Here is a 23750-nt window from a genome sequence, read left to right as displayed (position 1 = left end):
ACAGTCGGGCATCTGGACACATCCTTGTAACTTTCATTATACCTGATTTGCTTCTTCAAGCACTTAAGCTGGCAAGAGGTAGCTTCACAGAGAAGGTACACGTGGTCTAGGTCAATGCTCCTCAAACTGCCATTGGTAAAGAACATGTTTTTGTAATTTTTTTCAGTATGTTACCAACTTGTACTGTACTTTTATAAAATGTGATGGATATTTTATAAAGTGATAAAAATAATTATCAGAAAAATAAATGGAAAACAGACATGCTTGATATCAACCCTTAAGTTTTCATTGATTATTAGAGGCCACATTGCATTCTTTTTCCCTTGGATAGAGGACATACCAGATATGAAACAGAAAAATAGAAACAACACTTGATTTTAGCAAAAAGCCAAGATCTATTTTTTATGATCAGAATCAACATAAGTATATTTGTTATATAATTGTGTTGGACATTATATTAACTTGGTATTGAATACATATAATCAGAATAAACATAGCACAAATAAAATTACAAAAATGGACACATTATTTCACTGCAAGTGTGCCTATGCTTAACGAATATGGGCTTCATCCAGCACAGCACACAGGCCCCAGCTCCACACCTGGATGAGCAACACTGTAGAGGGCCGGGCTTTAGGGCAGATGCCTGGGCTTCTCTCTAACTGTGCAACTGGAGAGAACTTACTTTCTTGGCCTCTTTATTTTTTCATTGAAAAGTGTGGATGATAATAAATCAAATGAGGTCATTCTTCTGGTGGAGAGAGGCAGTGCAGACAGCGTGCTCAGGGCAGTACCATAGGATAGATGATGGCTGCATTTCTGATCAGGGACCTGTCAGCACAGGGCAGTTTCCAGGACAGCTGGTGGTGAAAACATGCTGCGGTATGTGCCTGACTTCAGTGTACCGTCTAATAAGCAGTCACAGACGTGCTGGAACCCCAGAACCACAGGCTCCTACAGCTGACAAGGGGCTCTGCAAGGGTGTCCAATACAAGCTAGATCTACAGTATCAACACCAACAAGAAATCATAATAAAAATCAAAATATCTCTGAAGTTTCCAGGAATAGAAATAACAGGGGATGTGCAAAATATTTAGATGTTAATGGTTCTTTTAAAAGACATAGAAAAAAGCTGGGCACACACCTATAAGCCCAGTGACTCAGGAGGCTGAGGAAGGAGGATTCAAGTTTGAGGTCAACCTGGGAAACTTTGTAATCTTCTGACCCAAAATTTTAAAAAATAAAATAAAAAGGGCTGGGGATGCAGCTCCGTGTAAAGCATCCCCCAGTTCTCTCCTCACTACTGGATAGTGAATGAATGATATTATAACTTGGTCAGTTCTCCCCTAAGTTCATCTATATATGCATCACGTTCCAGTATAAACTCTGGAAGAAATTTTTGAGAAATTTGACAAATTGACTCCAAAATTGTTGAAGGCCACAGACAAGACAAGATTGCGCCTGGCACTTTGCCAGAGGGAGTGGTTTGAGAAGTAACGCCAGCGAGCCATTAAGATGATGGAGATTCCTTAATGACTGATTGCTGTAACTGGATGATGCTAAATTGAAACAAGCTGTGTATTCAGTTATGTATATATATACCTCTGCTGTCCTCCAATAAAGGGGCTCCCACTGTTTCAGCCTTCACAAGTTGTTTGTCACCCCCCAGTTATTTTGCCCAGCCAGACTGTGGCACAAAATAAACATGGAAGAATGAAGATTGACAAAAAGTTAAGTCAGTTATGCACAAACATTAGGATAGAAAATGATTTTTAAAATAAAGCCCACCAGCACAATCTATAAGGCTGAAAATTGCTGGAGATTTCTATTCACTGTGGGCACAACAGACAGCGTTTGTTAACAGAGGCTGGCAGGTGAGGCGGGGCAAAATCAACGTGGTTAATATTTAGAGTCACAGAAGAAATTGCTACTAACCACTGGGGGAAAGGAAAGACAGGAAAAAGATTATGAACAGGCCATGCACAAAATTAAAGACCAAATAACTAAGTTAAATAGATTCTCAGCTTCACCAGTAATAAGAAACGTAGAAATGAAAGCAAATGTAATATACCATTTAATACTCAATTAGGGAAAAGTTTGCTCAGAGAGATTGTCAGGTCTACAGATGGCCTTGACTAGTCCCAGAGGCTCTTGAAGCTTGTCCTTTCTCGAGTTAAATGGAGATGATACCAATTTCAGAGGTCTGATGTGAAAACAAACATAATGATGTATGAAGATGTTTTTGTAAATCCATAAAATTCCACATAAAATGTCACTAGGTGTTATTGACATCTGAAATAAAGATAGGTTGAGATGTGGCCAGATATGGTGTGTGATTCACAAAGGTCCTGGGACACACAGACCCCTCAGGTCCTGGCTGTGATGATCTCACTTCTATAATCCTGGGGAAATTACTACCCTTTCCTGAACCTTAGTCCTCATCTTTGATAGGGACATTTTTATCTTCTTTTAAAAGTTATTCTTAAGATAAAATGAGGACAATGCATCAAAATCCTAATATAAGGATGTGTTAAGGTCTGTGTCTTGTGCTGTCGCTGCTGCTGCTGCTGCTGTTCTTGTTATTACTTTCTCATACATTTCATGCTCCACAACATTAAGCCTAGTGCTTTGCAACTAATAAGGGCCAAATACAATTCTGGAAGGAATGATTGATTTTTAAAAAATTCTGTGAGATCATAAAAAGATGGAAAATGCTGTAAATTTTTACAAGTTCCATTCAAATATCATGGCTTGCTATTTTTATTCTTGCCACAGATCTTGTGTCTAGAGCAGAATGAAGAGGCCTGAATACAAATCCCCTCCTGGGCTCATCCCGACTGTTCCTGCACTTCCGCAGGCTGAGGAATGTCTGCGGATGCTTCTTGTTCCATTGCACATGCCGCTGTCCTAGCCCCTCCAGCCCCGTGGGGTGGTGAGCTGGGAGGCAGCTGAGTCCAGCTGACAGCTCTCTGCACCCCCTGGAGCCTGGTCATGTGGGGCTCATGGTGATGTCTCTCACTGAATGTCCCCTGCTGATCAGAGTGGCCCGCCCAGCCCTGCCACAGCTTGGCAGAGACACGGTGAAGGCTCTGAACATAGGCTCTGCTCTCCTTCCCTCTGTTTTGAATCTTTTGAGAAAAGAAGCACGTAGGGTTTACATAAATAAAGGATGCTGTGACTTTCCCCCCAGGCGTTAATTATCAGCTGACAAATGTCAGGGCAGAGTGTGCAGGGAGCTGATGCTGAAGTAATTACAAGCACAGCCGGGCCCTGCAGTGTCACCCCTGCAGACACAGTGACGGTCTCTGCACACCTCGAGTTGCTCATCTAGGATCTCAGGACATTTGATATTAAACAATTCAGGATGAGAAGGCCTCTTTCTGAATTGTGGTATGTCTAGAAATGGACTCCCTTGCTTTACTAGTACTTTGTACAAACTGTTTTGATTTGCATCCTATCATTGGAGTCTCAGGATCACCTGAGGAGCGGGTGGTATTGTCCCCCTATTCACAGCTGAAGGAACCCCAATGAAGAAACTGGAGGATGGCAAATTAAGTCCCCGGGTCAGGCTGTGCCGCCATGGCGCTGACGTTCTATGGCTGTGTAACAAACGCCCCAAGACCTGCCTGCTTCAAACAACAGGCCCCGTGCTCTCGCCATTTCTGGAGTGAGGGATTCTGGCGCTGCTTAGAGGGGTGCCTCTGGCTCGAGGTCTGTCGTGAGGTCACACTCAAGCTGTGGCGAGGCTCCGCTGGGAGGATGTTTCAAGTACTCACTGTCATTGGCAAAATTGGTTCACTACCTGTGGGACAGCGGCTGCCCTCGGTTCCCTCCACATGGGCCTCTGCATAGTGCCTCCCCCAGCATGCAACCAGCTTCCCTCAGAGAGAGGGGGGGCGCCGGAGAGAGAGGAGTCCAACATGGAGCCGCGAGCACTCAGCACCCTAATCTTGGCCTGGCCTGTCCCCACTTCTGTGTGCAGTTCATTAGAGGTGGGTCAGGAAGCGCAGCCATGCTCCAGGGCTCCAGGGTCCCTGGGCTGACTTGGAGCCTGCCTCCCTGGCTAGATAGCGGGGAGGAGGCACCCAGCTCCGTCTGCTGTTTCTTGGGACACACCTGCTTCTCTGGCCAGGATGGCTCACCAGATGTTCATTTCGGGAACAAAGGATGCAACATAAAGTACCCTGCGAAGCGCACAGTAGGTGAGCGAAGGACGGACAGTCCCCCCACTGGGATCAAAGCTGTGCCGCAGCAGAGCAGGGGCCTTCTGGGAAGCTCAGGGAAGTGCAGATCCCAGGCCCAAGGAGCCTCCTGGAGGAAGAGCTGGCATCTGCCACCAGGGTTGACGGACTGACAGACGGGCAGGCCCCGCAAAGACAAGTGAGAAGGGCTTCCCAGCACCTGTGAGACAGACCTTGGCGGGACTGTCACCCATTCCACAGTACAAGGGCTGCGTGGGAGCGGTGAGGGTGAGGCTGCAGAAGTACCTGTGCTCGACCCCATCGGGTGAGAACCACCTGGAGAGACTCTTAAAATGCCCACATCATCAATTAAACTGATGAAAATCTCTGGAGTGGGGCGTGGCATCTGTTGAATTGCTCTCGGCCACTCCGAGGTGGCGTCAGGGTGAACATCCTGGGCTGCATCGTGGAAGGGCCTGTGGACTCTGCAGCCTACGCCTTCCTCCTGAAAACATCACGGCAGGGACTGACGGAGCTTTATGTCTTAGAAATATCATTCTACTCATTCAGACTGAAGATGAAGGAACTGGAAAACCAGTGACAAATTTTCATAAAAAGGAGGCCATCAGCAGGGCCAGATGCTACAGAAAAGCGAATGATGACAAGTTATGACTAAGGCATTCTGAGTGACGGTTACACGCCTGGCATCGTGCAACTCTTTCAGTGTGGAATTATTTTGGCAATAAATATGAGAACAGCCCTAACTCAAATAAGAACATCTATTATTTCATATACCAAGAAGTCTATGGAGAGAAGACTCCAGCAATAGGACCCGAGGGCCGGGGAGGCAGCGGGTACCAGGAGGGCAGCAGCCACCAGGGAGCTTGGAGCTGTCAGTCACCCAGCAGGAGGGAGGAGGTGGATGGGGGTGTGCTACAAAGGATCCTCCAGGTACCGCGCACCACCGAGGTGCAGGTGGCGGTTACTGCCTCTTCTTTAACAGATGAGGAGGTCACGGGGCAGGGGAGGCAGAGGTGAGGACCTGTCCAAAGACACACTGCCCAGGAGTAGAAGACCCAGGGTTCAACTGAGTCTGATTCTGAGGCTGTGGATTTTGGACGCCTCATAGTCAAAGTGACTTCCACCACTCCTGGTGAATGGGTCGAAGCCTAGTGTACCATTTTGGGAGGCATTTGTTTCCCACTCTGGTGCTCATGAGGCGCTCACTCTACCTGCCCACAGCTTCATCCGTCCACGAATAAGGACTTCTGCAACTTGTCCAGACCACTCAGACCGCTAGCTTTGCCTGGGAGGTATCAGTCATTCCTGGAAACTCGGATGGACTCAAGTGAGAAGCACTCATGTCTTCCAAACTGTGACCCCAGCTGCCCATGCACTGTGTGGCCAGGACCCCACATGGCAGGGGACTCATGGCGCATCCCCTTGCAGCACAAGGGCCCTGGAGATGGGGTTTCCTAGCTGGTTAGCAGGCTCTCCTGGCTCGGAGCCGTACTCTCGCTGATGATGAGATAGGCTATATTTATTACTTATTTTATCTACAAAGCAGCCCATCAATCTGCCGCAGAAGAATATTAAATCAGTACGCGCAGAATGGTTCTGAAGCTGGTTTGTTATTATAAACAGCTGTGACCATCCATGTTCATCATCTGACTTCCTCCAGGGCCTTCCAGGAACCAGGTCAGTGATGGAGCGGCCATGCTGGGAGCTCTCTCTGTTCGTCCCTGGTTTCCCCACGTCTCCTGTCTTCCTCTGACACCTGCAGCTCACCTTTGATGCTGCCCTCTGAGCTTTTCCATGAGAGTTTGAGCCCTGGAGCCACGCTCAGTGGTGGGATGGGTACAGACTGGAGGAGACTGGGTCACTGATGGACTGTTAGCCTTCCAGCTTCCACGGCCAGCGCCGTCCATACCCACGAGCATGCGCTGGGCACTCAGCATTTTACACGCTATCATGCATTCCAGTCTTATTTAACCATCCTGTGGTGTAGCTTTAGAAATCACCCTCCGTTTCCACAGCAGAGAAAACGGAGGCATGGAAAGATGGAGTGATTTTGTCCAGGATACAGAGTCAGGTAGCCACAACCTGAAATTGTAATCCAAGACCTTTAAAAAAAAAAAAAAGTTCAAAAGATGAAACTCTAAGCAATTCAGCTAGTCTGTCAAATGCCTACGTATGCCATAGCAATCTCCCTCGATTCATGTGTTTTACACGTGTGTCTAAATCTTGGTACTACGTCATAGGCTTAGATTTATCTGTTCTTTAGGTGAGTTTCTTCTTAAATCTCCCCCAATTTTCTCCATAGAGAAGGCAAAACTCCCCTTGTTTAACCAAGGCAAGAGTCTGGGGAAGGCTGACTCCTTGCACCAGTCCTGAACTGGTCTGAGCTGGAGGGACCCCAGAGGGAGGAGTCCTGAGCATGGAGCCCGAGTCCTGAGCAGCAGAGCACAGGAGGGGGATGGGGCCACCTACCTCGTAAGTAAGGAAGCAGGTTTTGTTTTTAATATCTAAAGACCAAGGACATGCTACTGTGAGACGTGGAGACGGGGAAGCCATAGACACAGGAGAGTTTCCACTCAGCGACTCTTCACTGTGGACATCTAGCAGGTGCTTCTGAGAAGGCCCCAGGCAGGTCTGAGGACCAGAGAATGACATCCTTTGCTGGCATAGGCTGGCCACAGGTAAAGCATGAGACATCGTCCAGAACCTCTCCCTAAGGAACAGTTCACCCTGTCCCCCCAGGTCACAGAGGAATATACGGCAGGGTCAAATCAACAACCCCAAACCACTGCTCTGCTCCTACGGGAAGGGAAGGAGACAACCGGAGCCAGATGCACCCACTGTTGGGTGGGGCAGGGTGCTCAGGAAAGGCTCACCCTAGAACTCAGTGCAGAGGGCATGCTAAAACAGCACCTGCCTAATGTCCCCCCAAGACAGACAGAGCAACCCTCTCAGAGGCACAAGGGTGAAGGCAGAGCTAGGGGACAGTGGAGTAGGGCTCAGGAAAGCCTCCAGGGCACCAGCCACCCAGAGAGCCCTGGAGGAGGCTGAAGCTGGTGGTGCCCTGGAGAAATCCACCGCAGGGAAAGGCTCGGCCAGCCTGGGTCGCATCTGGGCTTCTGAATCTGGGCTCGCGTCCCCACCCAGGCTCCAAGATGATGCAGTCTTTTCTGCATTCCATTCTGGAACTCAGCTAGACCCAGGCTGGCCGTTTTTCATGCCACCCGTCCCACAGTTCCTCAGTGCTGCTTTCTGGCTAGTTCTTCAAGTCTGTCTCCCATGTCCACACCCGGCTGGGCCATCCCCTGCTCCGCCTCCCCAGTCGGATTCCACACTGCTGGTCTCATTCACACCTCTTTTCAGTGAGCTCTTGTTTGATGTGACTTTGCGTGGAAAAGGTCGCTCTTCCTTGGAGAATTTGTTTGTTCTGGTAAGATGATAGGAGGTTACCAATGCTATACCATCTCAAAATAAAATTTCAACATGCACTTTGTTGAGTTAAATTGATAATAGGAGATTCTCAGGGGATGATACTTCCCCTCCGCCTATAGTTCAAGACAGACATTTCCCTCGTGTGTGGGGGTGTGGAGAGTGAGGGGGTGTTGGCTCCTGTTCTCTCACAGTGAAGTCTTTTCCCTTCTAGAGACTTGGACAGCTCTTGAGGGTCATGACTTTATTGACTTCCCTGGGTGAGTCGGCTTCTACAGGCCAAGGTCACAGGAAGGGACTGACTTCTCCATAAATGACACACCTCTGATATTCAAAGGAAGAGAAAATAATCAAGAGGGAGAGGAGAAAGTCTATCATGAGACCGAGGGCTGTCACACAGGACCCTGAGGAGTGAGGAAGAGGGGCTCAGTGGTGTTTGGGCAGTTTGTCCACCTTCAAGGTGTTTATGTCGATGATGGATCCTTAGTATCCAAGGGTCAGTGGACACCAGTGTCATTTGAACTGGGCCCGATGGATACCAACTGATGGGCAGACCCCCTCTCTCCTTTTGGTTCATTTGGCCAGATAAACAATGAAAATCTGATGCTGTCTTGAAAATTCTTAGGCCTATTGGATTTTACACACTGCCATGCTGCTCTCTTTTTAAAGAATCTTTAAAGTTTGGTGAGTGATGGTCATGTGACAAAGGTCACATTGGACTTTCTCGTGCAAATCATTTAAATGTGTGTCTTTCAAAGAAATAATTCGTTATGTGTAGCATCGGTTATTTAAGTCTCTCCTATGTGTTGAGGAATTTTTGCTGTGAAACATGGAAAGGGGCCAGGGTTCTATTTCTTTTCCTCTCTGGAGGGATATTTATATTAAATTGAATTAATTCTGCTGGTAGATTTACCCACTTCCAGTGTCTGACTGGCCTTCTACAAATATTATTTGAACCCTGTCATAAATATCCCAGGTTGGGTTCCCTGGGAAACAGTTCTCCGGGGAACTCTGTTTCTCAACCATCAGATTTATTTATAAAGCTTTTGAGAGAATGGATAGACGGGAAGGAGTCTCAGATCACTTCCCTCCTAAAGAGGGGACACTGAGGCCCAGTACAGACAGACTTCCCTCAGCCACACGCCAGTGACACAGCAAACTGAGGTTCAGAGGACCGGACTTGCCTCAGGCCGCTCAGCCAGAAAGCGACAGCCTGGGACCCCCCCCCCCCCCCAGGGCCCAGGCCTGGCAGCACAACACACCCAGGGGTGCTGAAGGACAGGGCAGCAGCACCGTGGGCTTGTCAGTGACACCTCAGGAGCTCAGAGGGTAGCAAGCAGCGGGTGGACCTGACCTCAGGGCACAGCGACTGCACAAAATCGCAGGTTGCAGGCCAGCAGGAGGGAGTTTTAGAGTCCCGCTCTGGCTCCTCAGAGTGAACCCGAAGTGCAGCCCCAGCTGGACAGAGGAGCTCCCCTGGGGACAGGCGCTGGCATGCTCTGTGTGAGCACCCTGCAGACAAGGGCACAGGACAGGCCCTGTGACTGACATGGGAAAGACTGACTCCCAACCTCAGCTTTGACGTCCCCCGGGGGTGAGCCTGGCCACTGCCTGGCCTGCCCAGCTCCCCGGCTGGGGACTCAAGGCTGTTCTGGTCACCGTCACAGCAGAGTGAGGATGACTAAAGGAGGCTGCATCTTCAAATGCCAACAGCAGCAGCTCTGTCCCTCAGCGAGTCTGTGGCTCCCACCTTGGCCCTTCCCCCTGGACAGGCTGGAGTTGGGGAGCCCCGCTGCTTCCCTGGGGTGGTGTGACTGGCGGCCCTAGCTGGTTTGACGTTACCAGCACAAGCCAGACCCTGCATTCAGGGCTCTAGGAAGGAACCAGTGAGGCTCTGGAGCCCTGGCTGGCGCAAGGCAGTTTCCACCAGCTGGCTGGCAGGAGGCAGTGAGTACAGGAACTGCCAGAGGCAAGATTCCTTCCAGGGATGGCAGGGGTGGGAGTGGGGTGGGGGAGCCTGGTTGTCCAGAAAGCTGGGCCAGGCAGGTTGGTTTTGTAGGTTCCCAGGGGCACCAGGGAGGAGTGGGAGAGACAGCACATTCTTCAAGGTTCAGAGCACATTCCTCAAGGTTACCTGTGGCTTGCCTCACCTTTGCACAGAGTGCAGAGGCAGATCACCCTGCAGGTCACCTGTCTCACCGAGGAGCAGCAGGCTCCTGTGGGTGCAGCTTTGGCAGAGAGGGAGCTTTAGTAACACCAGACCAAAGCCAGCCTCCTTGGCACCAGGTCCTTAGTGCCTGTTATTCCTCGGGAGCCTTTCACTCTAATTGCAATTATATAGTGAACTGGCTCCCACTTATCAGCAACCTTGACCCAGGGCCCTCTTGCTGCAGAACGTGGGCACCTTAAGGGCTGAGAGCCCTGACTGGGAGGCCCATAATGATGGCTGGGAACCTGCTCCACTGCTTGCTACTGAATGGCCTTGAAGCCCCAGGATCTCAATCTGCAAAATGAAAACATTGCTAATATCTCCCTATGCAAATGAGCAAATCCAATGTGACACTTGTCAGGAATTCTCTAATTGTCACTAATAGTAGTGACAGGTGCATTATCAACAGAGCCACAATGAAAAGCAAAGACAGAATACAAAATATTCTTCAACTAGAAAGGAGCACAGTATGCAGAACCATGGAGCGTGACCTTGACGGCATTCATTTGGGACAGATGGCCAGACCATCACTGATTAACTTCAGTCAGCACTCGGGCCCTCAGCTTTAGAACTGCATTTTAATGAGGAGGATTTTAAGCTTAGTTATCATATGGCTCAGGGGTGTTGGTGATAATTTCATTCATTCCACAAATATTTTTCTGCCTACCATGTGTAAAAGTTTTCAAAATAAGATAACTGACACATTCAAACTCCTGTGGAACATATCATTTTTGTCAAGTGATTGGAATTATTTGAGGTGAAGGCAGATTTCCCTGTGCATGGTCACCAGGTCCTCCGGCGTTGTCCTGCACCTGGGCACCCTCCGCTGCCCACTCCCAGGCGTCCCTTCTCAGCATGAGTGTCCTTCCTTGCCTCTCGGGGCCTCTCCTCTTCCTGATGCAGATCATGGCATGCCTGTCCTTGCTCATCTGTCTTTGGTCCCTTCGTGCCCCATGTGGATGGCTGAGAGCCATTGACTGGGAGAACCTGCGTCACATTTTACCAAGTTATCACAGAGACAATATTTCTTCATTCCAAAAATATTTGCAGCTTAGAAAAGGGGACGTTGGGGACTCAACACCTTGGCCCAGGGAAATGATGGTCTCAGGCACTGACACAGGAAAGTATTTCTGCTTTCCATTCTGACACTTTTTTTACAAAAGATGGGAGAAAGGAGGAAAAGAGTGTCCCAGAGGCGCCCTGGCCCCACCTGCCTTAGGCTGTGGAAGCTTTTAGCTTAAAAGCGCATGTGAATTAGAAGGGGCTGAGACCTCCAATCTGTCACCCCAGGGGACACTGGGCTGCCTTCTGGGTATGACAGGGTCTTGGGCTTTCCCCCTCTGGTGAGATGGCCCTGCTGGCCACCTCTTGCTCCCACTGACCCGGCTCCTATTCCACACGTTGGAGCCATCCTCAAAGCGTTCCACCCACTCCATAGATTTCTAAAAGGGCGTCGGTGACAGTGTCCACAGTGCTTCTTCTCGGGGCTCAGTCCTCGCCTTTGTCTTCCTGACATTCCAGAACAACGCCAAACAGGGCCAAAGGGGTCTCGCAAATGAATGTTCGTTCCCATTAAAATGTGGTTATTTTGTATAAATTTGCTGTCCAAGGACAAAGCACTGTCCCCCAAGGGAAATTGCTTTGAAATCCTGGTGCAAGTAGAAAGTTTGATGCATTAAGAAAATTTAATTTTATTTATAAAATATTCAATAAGAAACCTAAGGCTAATAATTTAAAGTCCTTTGATTTAAACGTTATAATATTGTATGAATTAAACTTCAAGACACCAGACTTTTTTTTATTTTGAACCGGTACTCTCTGGAATATTGAATTTAAACTTGGTGTTTTTGAGGGCAGAAGCCAGTGCCCTGCGTATTACCCCTTTTTGGTAAGAATTCATAGTCCCAAGATGCTAGGAGAGCCTGCTGGAGAGCAGGGACCCAGGGTCCATGGATGGGTTCTGTGTGTCCATCAATTCCCTGAAAGTAAATGCTGAAAGTCACATATGTGTGTTTTCTTCTAGAAAGAAGGTTTACAGTTCTCATCAGATTTTGAAAGTTCTTATTATCTCCAAGTGTTAAGAGCGTCATTTTGGAGATGATCTACTTCAACTTCCTCATTTTCCCAATTACTCACCAACCCTGAATGGCTGAGCAACTTACCTGCTCTCTCCAGAGGGTAAGGCAGAGCCAGGCAGGAGAAGGTGGAATTGGAGCCATTTCCACCCTCGGCAATGCCCCCGGAACTTTCAGACCAACAGTTGACACTGAAGATGGTTTTTCTAAGCGCCACTGTGAGGTGGCCTTCCATGCTGAGGAGTAGCTGGAGCATGTCTGAGTCATTTCCAAGGTCAACACGACTTGGCCCTGACCCGGGACAGGGCTGGTCCTGTGCTGGAATAAGCCCTGCCGGCCTCCCTCCTGCCCGCACTGGTCCCCTCTCATGCCCGGCCTCATGGCCAGTGCTTAGTCTCTGTTGAGGAGGCCCTGGAGCTGGGGAGGCACCGTCTGCTTATGTTTCATGGAGAAGAGGCCTGTAACCAGCCCTCATCTACCGCAGTTCTCACCCAGCCTGTCTGTCACAAGCTGAGAAGATAAAATGTCACAGAAGAGGAGGGAGCGGTGTGCAGGAAACCTGCAGAGGTTCAGTCTCCAGCCTCCCCTCCCGGTCCTCCTCCCCGTCCTCCTCCCAGTCTGCGGGATGCTGACTGTACACAGAGCTACAAATTGCAGGGCCTATAAAAATTAGTCTCGAGTGACCCACCAATGAATATTTGTTTCTCCCATGCATGGAAGCAGTTGCCTTCAGCTCGTGAGCAGATAGGTTGGACTTGAAAGGTGAAACTGCCTGTCAGCGGCTGAGTGCTCGTGATTCCTTTTCCTTGCAAACCGGGGGCACGTGGCCCAGTTCATCCATATTAATGCTCTCCTCACAGCTCCTCAGTCCTGTGAACTCTGGGAGTCGAGGCAGCATTCATTCTAGTGCGTCGACATTTTTCCTAGTGATTTCCCTCATATGGGAATTTTTGCTTGTGTGATTCAATCTCTTGTCCCTCTCTGTCTCTTGGCCACCCCTCGTCTGGGTGACTGTTGAACCTGTTTGCGTCTCGCTGCCTCCGTTGCTGCTGGGGAGACACAGAGCCTCTCTTCTAGTTTTGCAGAAGGAGCTTTCTGTCTTGAGCCGTCCTTTCAGATCAGTCCACAAGTGGCTTTGAGCCTTCTCTGTGTGTCCCCACTGACTGTGAGGAGCTCCTGGTGGGAAGACATTAACTTTGGGCGTTTCATAGAAGCTACTAATTTTAACGCAGTGCAAGACAGCTTCATGCTGAACAGAAACACTGCAAACACCGTGTCACGGCAGCCCTGAGAGCAGGGCCTCTGCGGTGATGAGGAAAGTCCCCGTGAGGAGGAGACACGGAGCTGAGCTCTTGTGGCACCCACGGTGGATAGGGGTTGGGCACTGAGTGCTGCCCACCAAGCCCTGAGCTCAGCACCTGCACTTCACCCCTGCTCACAAGGCTGCTGTCAGCACCGGACAGCTGGGTGGACACTGGCTGAGAGTCCAAGCAGCCAGAGGCAGTTCTCACCAACCCAGGAGCCTCCGCCCACCCCGCTCCCCCCGCCACCACACACCAGCTTATCAGAGAAGGTTTCCAATAGCCAGGAGGTGGAAAGCTTTCTGAGCTGTCCACGCTCACTGGACCAACTGTGGAAGGAAATGTGGTCTCAGGGCAGGTATTTGATGTAGCGTCTGGGGATTTCCTTCCACCCTCTAAGCCATTAGAGAGAGAGGAGGTTCTGCAACCCTGATCAAAGACTGCCTGGGTTTTCACTATGGCTGCACCTCACTTCCTGCCTGTCTCCAACCAGGACCAGAGGCAATAAAGAGAAATGGGGGAAATGACTCCTAGATCTTTTCATCCGATCGCCTTCCCACGTCAGTTGGAATCCGAGCAGGTGGATGGTGAACTGGCACAGAAGGGTGAAGCAGAGCTTCATCTGAGGAGCTTGACTTGAACTTGCCATAAGTGACAACCCACACTCCCGTCATTCTCTCACGACGTGTCCTGGGGCTGCTCAGGGTGTCTTGATGGGCAGCGGTAAAGGGGCCATCCACAGTGACACCTGTGGACTCTGTTAGGCCATCAGAGCCCAACCTAGGTGTTATCACCCTTAAATCCATTTGTAGCAGAATATCCGGCTCTTCAAAGGAGGCAGAGCAGATTCCCATGATTTCAAGGCACTGGGGAGACTTTTCCAGCGTATTCCTTTTCCAAGCCAGAAAAGTGAAGAGTGTGGATCTAGTTGGCCAGGAACAAGCCTATGCCCAGGAACCCACAGGGGGAGCCTGACTATGCAGGAGTTTATTAGGCAGCTCTCACTAACAGAAGCGCAGAAGAACCAGCCGACCGATAATTCCATAGTGACTGGAAGGTTTCTGAAGCAGAAGTTTTGTCAGTGCTAAAAAAGTATTTTGAAAAGAATATATTTTAAATGTAGAACCAGTGAATGTTTGAGTCAGAGATTTCTTCTCATCTAATTCAATCCCCTTATTTAACAAACGAGGAAACTGAAGCCCAGAGACTCCAGCAAGATCTAGTAAATGCTCTGCTTTAATAAAGGCACAAATACATTACATTCCTGGGTGGGAAAATGCAGGTGTGGAAGAGGTGTCGTCGTCTAAGTAGAGCACTCACGCAACCCTGCTCGGAGTGAGAAAGAATTACTTACAAGCAATCCAGGAAAGTCGTTCTAGAAATCAGTGCCCCTGAAGAGTTTGAGGCACTGGGGTCAATGCTATCACAGTGCCTTCTAGACAGGAAGGTAGGATGAAGGAGATAGAAGCCCGTCCCCGTAACATGTGAGGTACTATCACCCACTGGACCGCACACTTCTTGAGCATGCGTCCACTGCCCTGTGCTTACCAAAGGAAACGTTCTCTCCTTACGCTGTTCATGATTCCCACAGGCGGCTGGTTGGCGGATTCAAATTATTGACCCCATGCCTGTCACGGAGGAGAACCTCCAGACCTTGATGGTCATCCGGGCTCCTCACCTCCCATCTCAGCCCCAGGGACACCTGCTGCCTCAGCTCTTGTCCCTTCCAGCTGCGACACAATCCATGCTTGTCGATGTCCTGTGCCAGGGATTTGCTGACGTGGCAGAGCCTGGTTCCTTTCTTGTAGCCCAGGGAAGTCCTGCCCTTCCCACCACGTGGCCCCGCTTGTCAGTCTCAGGCCAGGAGAGGGACATGCCTACACCCAGGGTGCAGATGGAGACCCAAAGAAGGGAGACTCTTGGTGGGGGTCCTCGGGTGCCTGCTGCGGGGACGCACTGCTCGCAGCGGCTCGGCTTCCTCGGCGGAGCGGGGCTGCTGAAGTCGTCTGTCCACAGACACTCACCCTCCGTGTCTCTGGCTTGCAACGGGTGCTTTAAATGTGGAATTTTGAAATCACAGGTCTCTGGAAGCACCCTTTGATGTTTCGTGGGCCTATTTCAGGTGCTGAGATCAGTGTGTACGCGTGTGGCTCTTGATCACCAGACAAGTCAGTGGACGGGGATGGCAGAGTCTGGGAACCTCTTCTTGGAACTGTGCAAACCCACCTGCAGGTGAGTCAGAGAGAAGTGCCCCAGGGGACCCCAGGAGGCTGGCAAGGATTGTGCCTGTCCCCCGACCCCCAATGATAGACCCCTTAGCATCTAGATGCATTAGTTCTCTAGGGCTGCCATAGCACGTTACCACAAACCTGTGCCTTAGAACAACAGCAGTGTCTTCTCTCACCATTCTGGAGTGTACTTCCTCTTCCATGCCAGAAAAGTGAAAAGAGTATGTGTCTAGTTGGCCAGGAACCACACATACCAACCAAAGTGTGGTCAGGGCCCTGCCTCGCCTCCTCCAGACTCTGTCCCTGTGTGTCCCTTTCTTCTCTTATCAGACGTCATCTCTCAGCCCACAGGTCCAACCTCATCCAGGAGGAGTTCATTAAGGTGATCAGGACGATCAGTTAAGAACCTCGGGATCTTAACCTAGTTAATCTTGTGATTCTTAACTCATTGTGTATGCAAGATCTTTATCCCAAATGAGGTCACATTTCAAGGTTCTGGGTTGGCAGAAATGTTGGGAGGACACTATTTAACCCAAACTCCCTACACCAGGCCTTAAGAAAGCACCAGGGCTCTGAAATAACCGAGTAGCACGTCCTTGCCCAAGAGAGAGCCAAGACCTTCTGGGGACTCCGGGAGGCATCCTGAGAGCCAGAATGTCTCAGGATGTATTGATAACTAGATTACTGAGTTTATCAGAATTAAGCCACTTGTTAGCTACTGAGGATCACTAGTTGCCATGCATTTGATCTAGCCATACTGTCACACACAAAAAAAAAAATAGATACGTTGATGCAGAGGTGATCTAAGCAGGTTTGGGTGCATCTCATGAAGCACACGTGTGCTCATATGTAGGTGGAGAGGACGTTGAGTCTTGCAAGCCACTCCTTTTTTTTAATATATTTATGAGTCAAAAAGACCTGAAGTTTGAATTTTTGTGCAAATCCTTTTGATGCTTTTCTTTGAAGCTTTGCTTGTTTTGGTTTACAAAGCATAGCATTTTTTGCAACCTTGCCTCTTGGCTCCATGAACTGCATTTTCCCCCCAAAAGCTATCTCATTTGGGATGTTGCCACATGGTGTGCCGTCCATTGTTGATCATTTTCTCTGTAATGTCACTAGCCAGAAGGACACATATTTCAAGTCTTGCTTCAGTGACTCCTAAAAGCGCTTTTGAGAGGAGAGGGATATGCACTGAGAAAGGAGGAGTAGAACACACTTGTACTTCATGGATGGTGGCCTATTTCAATCATCCGTGCAAGAAGATGTGCTCCAGCCTCTACCATCAAGATAGAGTCTCTGATCTGGGCTCTGGGGAAACACTGGTGCCCACAGCAAGAACGTTCCCTGCTTTCAGATGGCTCATCTCCCAGCTCAGTGGACAGCAGCTGCTCAGACATCCTGGGGTCATCTGTCAACCAGTGATGTCAGGAAAGCTGTGCCTTCTGAGCTACTTCTTAATCTGAATCTGGTCTCTTGGGAAGCATCATACAGAATTTGCTCCTTGCTCCTGACGGTAGATGGCATTCATAGAGCTAGAGACTGAATGTGACCTCAAGGTCATTTGGTCCCTATTCCTGCTTTTGGTCACCAGACATCTGATAAGTATTGAATGTCAGCAATGTACCAGGAACCCACTCTCCACTGAAGAAACCCCAGTGTGCGTGAACAGGCCCAGGACTGGCCCTCGTGGAACTTACAGTCTAGTGTGGGGAGTCAGATGTTATCAAATCATCACACAAATGGATAGAAAGTCGTGATTGCCAAGAGGGCTGGGAAGGAGGTTTGTGCAGAGTGTAAGATGCTGGACTTTCTGTGTCCAGGGGGTCAGGAGGACGTCCCCAGAAGTCAAGATCTACAGAAGAAGGTTTCCAGTCCTGGGAGGACATGAGCACCCCGGGCAGAGGCGGCAGACACACAGCAGACCCTCTCCCGCTCCTCGCCAGACCTCGTCAGTCTGTGGAGGGCTCCGGGTCCGGGGTTCTGGCTACGAGCTCCCCAGGCCATCCCAGGCCATCCCAGGACTCTCCCCGTTTTGAGAGCGCGAGCACTGTGTTCTAAGAGGCCAGACAGACCCTCTCCCCCAGCTGGTGACCCGGGCAGGTTTCTCTCTAGGCCTTGGTCGCTTGTTTGTAAAGTTGGGGTGATGTGTCCGCTGAAGAGTATGGAGATGACATTCGCATGACGAGTGTGAAGGGTGTGCACAGTCCGACACGGACACAAGCAGGCAGCCAGCGGGGCCCGCTCCCTTCGCTCAGGAGGATCTCTGGGGAAAAGGATCCCGTGGGCTGGGGGGACCTGACCCACACACACAAGGAAAACCAGAGGGAGTCCCCGTGCATTTTCAGGAGAAGATTTGCCCTTGACTTCCTGAGGGAAAAGGCCGGACACTAGGATGAGAGAAGCGGTCAGGCAGGAGCAGCCCAGGCCAGCTACCCCTTAAGCCACTGGAATTACCCCAACCCTCAAGCAGCAGGCTTAGGAAGCCTCTACTTTGGAAGAAGGGTCAGTCGACAGCAGCCAAGGCTGTGTGCAGAGGCCCAGCCACTGCCCACCAGGGCTTGCCTAGCAGGAGTCAGTAACAGAACCGAGATTTTGACCCTTCTCCTCTAGTTCTTGCAAAATACGCTTTTTGTCTTAAGTAATAGGCTTTGTTCTAAGCACTTTCATGTATTGACTCATTAAATCGTCATGATAACTTGGACAAAAAGCATGTGCAAGTACGTGTGAGTGCATGAATGTGTGTAAACACACACACACACACACACACACACACACACACTCCTGCGGGCTCCGACAACACAGCAGGAAGTGCTGCAGTCTCCCAGTGCTTCTGTTTAGGTGCAGCCAGCTCATTGACGTAGGGAGTGGAATTATTTTGGTAGGTGTTAATATTGCAGCATTTTAAGAAGCTGGGGTAGAAAATAGGACTAATTAGTGCGCAGTGTGGGGCTCCAGGCTGCTGGGGGTGGAGGAGGCCGGCGGCTTCCTGTGCTCCAGCCCCAGCTCCACCGTCACTGTGCGTGGGCAGGGCCCGCGGGAGGCAGGTGGGCTTATGAGGATGACGGTGCAAGGCCCTGAGCCCGGCCCACGTGCCACACAGCCACAGGAGCCCCTGTGCTTTGCCCAGAGTGGACCCCGGGCCCCAGAGACTTGTCTTGTTCTGTCTCAAACCTGGGGAAGAGTATGAAGTGAGAAACATCCTCGAGAAATCAATATGCACCTTCGATTTTGCTCCTAGACTTTGCTATGCACAAAAGTCATGGAAGAGCTACTGAAAAGGGCCAATTCCAGGGCCCCATCTCCAGGGTCTGCTCCACTAGGGTGGCCAGGAACTCAAGAGTCTGCCTTTGCCACTTGTGCTTGATTGAGATGAAGGTGGTTCGTCTTCTCTGGAGGGAGTTTGGTTCAGGAACGCCCCTTTGGCCAAGTCCTGGCCCCTTTCGCCTCAAGTCAAGAGGATCAGAGGGTGGGGTTGCTCAGTGTTTGTGGTCCTGCTCGTCCAACACCGAGGATCAGCCTCCTTGCCTCCCTAAAGGACACATTCACCAAGTCTCTAGTGCCAAGTCTGGGAGACCTGGCAGGGCTCCTTCGGATTCGTGTGGGACAATGTGGGGTGCTTTGAGATCCTGAACTGGAACTGGGACACGTGGGTTTGCCGTGTCTGGATCCCATCGCCCAGTGCTCTCTGACTCTGGGTGTAGCTCTACCTCCCAGAGCCTGTTCTAAATAGGTAAAATGGAGATGGTGAAGCCAGCGTTACTCCCTCCTTTAATGCAAAGACAAACTGAGGGCCACATGGTGTGCCATTCATTGTTGATCATTTTCTCTGAAAATAGAAAAGAATAAATATTTATTGAGTTCCTACTACCTGCTGGATTGTGTATGCAAAATGCTACACAAATGAAAGGTAGTGTAGTTTGTTTTATAAACTTCAGATCAAACACCTATAAAGCTCATTTCAAGTTAGGAAATTTGTCTTGGAATGACGTCACGTACATGCTTTCTGATTTAATTGTGTTCTCTTTCCCCATGTTTGTACCCTAATGTCCCCAAAGGACTCTCCTTGAGCATGTGCCCCGGTGGGTCATGTGCCCCAGGTTGTAGAAGGTCTTCTGATACCTGTTGCTGGTCTCAGGAGCACACGCTGCGTTCCCTGCAGTTCATCTCCAGCAGCCCACGTCTCGACCCAGGACTGTAATAACGCACTCAGGCCTGGAAGCCTCCCTCCTTGGGCATCAGAGCTGATGGGGTTCAGTGTCACCCGTCCTGACACCCTCCCCGCCACTATCCTGGTTCCCGTCTCCAGCAATACGGCTTCTCTACCTGGGGTGCCCCAGAGCCTCCCAGCCTCCCCTGCTCTCTGCCTCCGGTGCTCAGCCTGTTCTGATCTTCTTCCCCAAGCCCCTCCATCACACTCACCCACATGATTAACGGAGCCTCTGAGAGTGGTGAAGCCACCCCCTCCTGGCCTGGCTCACTCCCCAAACCCTGCGGTGACTGTCCACACAAGAACCAGGCCGCCCTGCGAGCCCCAGGGCTGCTCATTACGCTGATTTACGTGATGATCCCCTCAACTCCGGTTTCTGGTACTTCTCTGAGGCATAATGACAACCTACATTTGTATCAAGCTCTGCCCTTTACGGAGGCCGGGCAGAACCATTACTTGGTGGGTCCCCACAATTCTCTTTGGGTGAGTGGCAAGTACTGTGATCACCTCCCATTGTACAGACACAGCAGAGGTCTCAGACTTACCTACCTCAGTGATTCTTAACCAGAAATGCTTTTGTTCCCAGGGGGACTTTCACAACGTCTGGAGACACCTGTAGCGGTCACACAGGACCAGTAGAGATACGTTGACGTCTCGTGGATAGAGGCTGGGCAAGTGTCCAACATTCTACAGTGCCCAGCGTAGTCTCCTCAACAAAACCAAACACATCATGACCACAGTAGAGAGAACCTGGTCTGCAGTCCTTCTGAAACAAGTTCAGGGGTGAAGCTCAATTCCCTCTTCTGCTGGCAGGTGAGAGTGCATTTCTCTGCGTCTGTGGGCAGGTGGGGTCTAGGACAGGTCGTAGCTCTCAAAGGTGGGCTGTGCCCCTCAGTATTTCAGAGAACTCAGCAACCCACTGCCAGCTTTCCTTCTTTCTGGATTCTTGTCTCACAGATTCAAAGAATGAAATCCACAAACCAGGATGAGTGAGAGAAAGAGTAGAATTTACTGAAGAAAAGAAACATAACTCTTGCACCGCGAGAGGGAATCCTGTAACAGATTTTCCCCAACCCATGAGCTAGCCAAGGGGTTTAGGTAGCACGTGGGTCACTGCTATTGCTCCAAACATAGGCCAATTAGGGTTGGGAAAGGTAACGATGCTGCTGGTCACCTCTTGAGTCCTGACTTCCATTCAGCTCTGCCCCACTTCTGTCCTCTCCCAGGGTCAGAGAGTGGGGGGCTGAGGTCATGGGATGGTCTATTCTTGCAGGTCCTGGCCTGTACTGCTGTGTGGAGCCGGCTTCTGCAGCCCCAGCTGCTCCATGCCTGGGCCTGGCTGCCGAAGGGTGACAGGTCGGCACCTGGGCTCACGGTGCCGTAGGCCCGCCATGCCTGAACGGTGGCCTCCACTGGGCTGTAGGTCACACTTTAAACCGCACTCTGCAATACTGGGCCCACTCTGCTGCCCACTCTGCTGCCCACGGCTGCTTCTGGGCAGGAGCGAGTAGGCTGGCTCTGAGGCTGCCAGGAGCCGCGTCACTTTGGCTTACTCATGGGGTCCTTACTCAGACATTTGGATTCCAGGAACCCCTACTCCTCCCAGGGCCATCTGCTACTGTTCTGAGGCCCTGCCACGGCTATTTGGCACCTGGGATAATAGTCTCCTCACTAAGGAAATCAAACCGAGGAAATCCAGTCCTGTGTGCTAGCCGGGAAAATTGACCTCTGGACCTTCCTCCACAAAATGGTCATCCTGGAGTTGTTGGAAGAGTCACTGGTCCATCGAAGGTGGAGCATGCAGGGCAGAGTAAGGCCACCTTATTCCACCCCCCAATCTGCTCTCCTCTTTCTCCTCAACTCAGTTCTCACTAGTTGTCCTGCTACCTCCAGAGGGGAAAACCCACCTCATGGGCATGACAGTGGGTTCCAGAAAGACCTAAGGAAAGCAGAGTCGTGCGGGTGGAGGGCTGGGCAGAGGGCAGACCACTAGGGAGTGAGGAGGTGCTCAGGACCTTCCTTAGCCCCACTGAAGCTGGAAGGAGCACAGGGTGGTTCAGCAGACGCTTGCCACGGAGCTCCTGAAAGCTCAGGACCAGAGAGCTCCGGCCACTTTTTATAAAACAGTGCTGGGGCCACAGCTCAGTGGTGGAGCACCGCGGGTTGCATCCCCAGAACCAGATCACACATCTAGGGCAGGGGGTGGCGGTGGTTGTACGCCTCGTGAATACACTGAAACCTTTGGATTCTGGACCTTAACGGAGAACTGTCTGGTATGTGAACTAGCTCAAGAAAGCTGCAGAATAAGGAGGAAAAACAGGAGAAGAAGGGAAAGTCAGTGGAGGAGGAGGAAGAGGAGGAAGAAAGAGGCAGCCGTCCCGCAGGCTTCGAGCTGAGGGCGGGAGGTGGCCTCTCCCACGCTCAGTTCCACTCGGGTCTTTGGCTGGGTCTGGAGATGGGATTAGCACAGGCAGGTTAAGAGAGGAGCGGGCAGGTCCTCAGCGCAGGTCCACGTGGGCATCCCCACGGGACAGTGAAGACTGAGACCCGCCAGAGCCAGACGCTTCTGTTCCCTTAAGACAGAGCGTGGTAGATGGCGGAGCATGGTGACAAAGGAGGGCAGGGACAGCACCGAAAGCAAGCACCTGGGAAGGCTTAGGGAGACAGTCCTGCTGCAGATCCCTCTGGCTCTGAGCTGCTGAAAGTCACCTCCAGAAAAAGAGGGTCTAGGTCCCCTCGTCAGGCAGGAAGGGGAAGCAGGAAGTCTCCTGCAGCCACACTTTCTTCAGCTCCACCCCTCGATACTCTAGGGAGAGATGTTTCCATTTCCTTCAGCTTTGGGGAGGTGCTAAGGTCCAGTGGTCACAAGCGTGGGCTCTGGAGTGACGAGGGATGAGTTGGGTCAGACAGGCTTCCCCACCTACCCACCTAATGACTCCTAGAATTTGGGTATCTTCTACACAGTGTTTTCCACTTTTAACGTGCTTTGGACCCCTGGGGGGCCTGTTAGGACACACACTGCCAGAGCCACTGATCCAGTAGGTCTGAGTGGGGCCAGAGAATCTGCATTTCTAACAACCAGGTGTTGCTGATGCTGCTCGCCCCAGGACCACACCCTGAAAACTGCTCATTAAGATTTAGTCCCAGGGCCTGTCCAGTGCACTTGGCAAAGAACTGCAGAAGTCCACAGTGAAAATTAGGTGTGAAGATATGAAAAACTATTTTATTTGGCAATTTCTAAATGTTGAGTTATAATTAGTGACCACAGTTTTGATGGAATGATGGGAGTGATTGCAGAGAAGGACCCAGAGGACTGGGAGTCATGTCCTTCCGGCTCTCGGCATTTGGTCCAAAACAATCTGGAACTGCAGTTTTCTTCTCTGTGAAAAATGCGTCCCCACGATGCCTCGTTGGTACGTGCCATAAAGTCGTGAGGAAGACAATCTGCTAACCTGGTTGAAACGCCTGGTGACTATCAGTGCATTAAACCAGAGTTCTTATCCCTGCTCTCGGAAACCACTTTCTGCCTGGCTTTCAACTCTAGCAGAGCCTCTGCCGTCTCTGGAGTCCCCCGAGGCACTGCAAGAGCTGAGCTGCTTTCCACGCTCTGCGGCAGGAATCTACACCCAAATAGGCCTCAAGGATGAAGCGTTTGCTTTGGCACATTACAGGAAGTCCAGTCACAGCAGCCCGGTTGTCAAACAGGAGGGGTCTGCGGAGAACGTGGACCAGGCAGGGCCTGGAAATGGTTGGAAAATAAATGGATGATAAGGATAGATGCTCACAATGATCTGCACAGTCTCATGGAGCTCTTTAAGGTTTACAATTTCTCATAAGCCATGCCCTGATTGCAGGATACAGCTCACGAGCATCAGGATGGTAAAAAAAAAAAAACAACACTTTAGAGTCGTGGTCCTCAGCCCTGACCATGCAGGAGAACCACACCAGGCGCTTTCCAAGGATGCCATCATTTGGGCCTTGCTCGGAGGCCTCTGGCCTGAGCGGTGTGGGGGTGGCTCAGACGATGGTGAGAATCACCCTCAGAATCTGAGTTCCCTCTCAGCTGGGAGGTGTCCAGTTTCGAGCCCTGGGCGGTTACTTA

The 23750-nt window shown here is 50.7% G+C and overlaps 2 long non-coding RNA genes across 2 annotated transcripts in view; one reads left to right on the top strand and one right to left on the bottom strand.

The window, feature by feature from the left end:
- LOC120887449 (uncharacterized) overlaps positions 1-23545 on the top strand; it is a 259915-nt gene extending 236370 nt beyond the window's left edge. Inside the window, exons 3-5 of the long non-coding RNA XR_013426335.1 lie at positions 15336-15445; positions 20235-20461; positions 21236-23545. This is a non-coding gene — a long non-coding RNA (uncharacterized LOC120887449). The remainder of the gene's footprint in view (positions 1-15335; positions 15446-20234; positions 20462-21235) is intronic.
- LOC144367101 (uncharacterized) lies at positions 10397-13461 on the bottom strand. Its single transcript, XR_013426338.1, has 2 exons — positions 12000-13461; positions 10397-11816 (listed from the first exon to the last, which is right to left on the bottom strand). It is a non-coding gene; the product is annotated as an uncharacterized LOC144367101 (long non-coding RNA).
- Positions 23546-23750: the final 205 nt, after the last annotated feature.

This window comes from Ictidomys tridecemlineatus, chromosome 10 (assembly GCF_052094955.1).
Source record: "Ictidomys tridecemlineatus isolate mIctTri1 chromosome 10, mIctTri1.hap1, whole genome shotgun sequence".
Lineage (NCBI taxonomy): Eukaryota > Metazoa > Chordata > Mammalia > Rodentia > Sciuridae > Ictidomys > Ictidomys tridecemlineatus.
The sequence above is the reverse complement of the archived record's forward strand: the minus strand, read 5'-3'. Positions and strand labels throughout refer to the sequence as shown.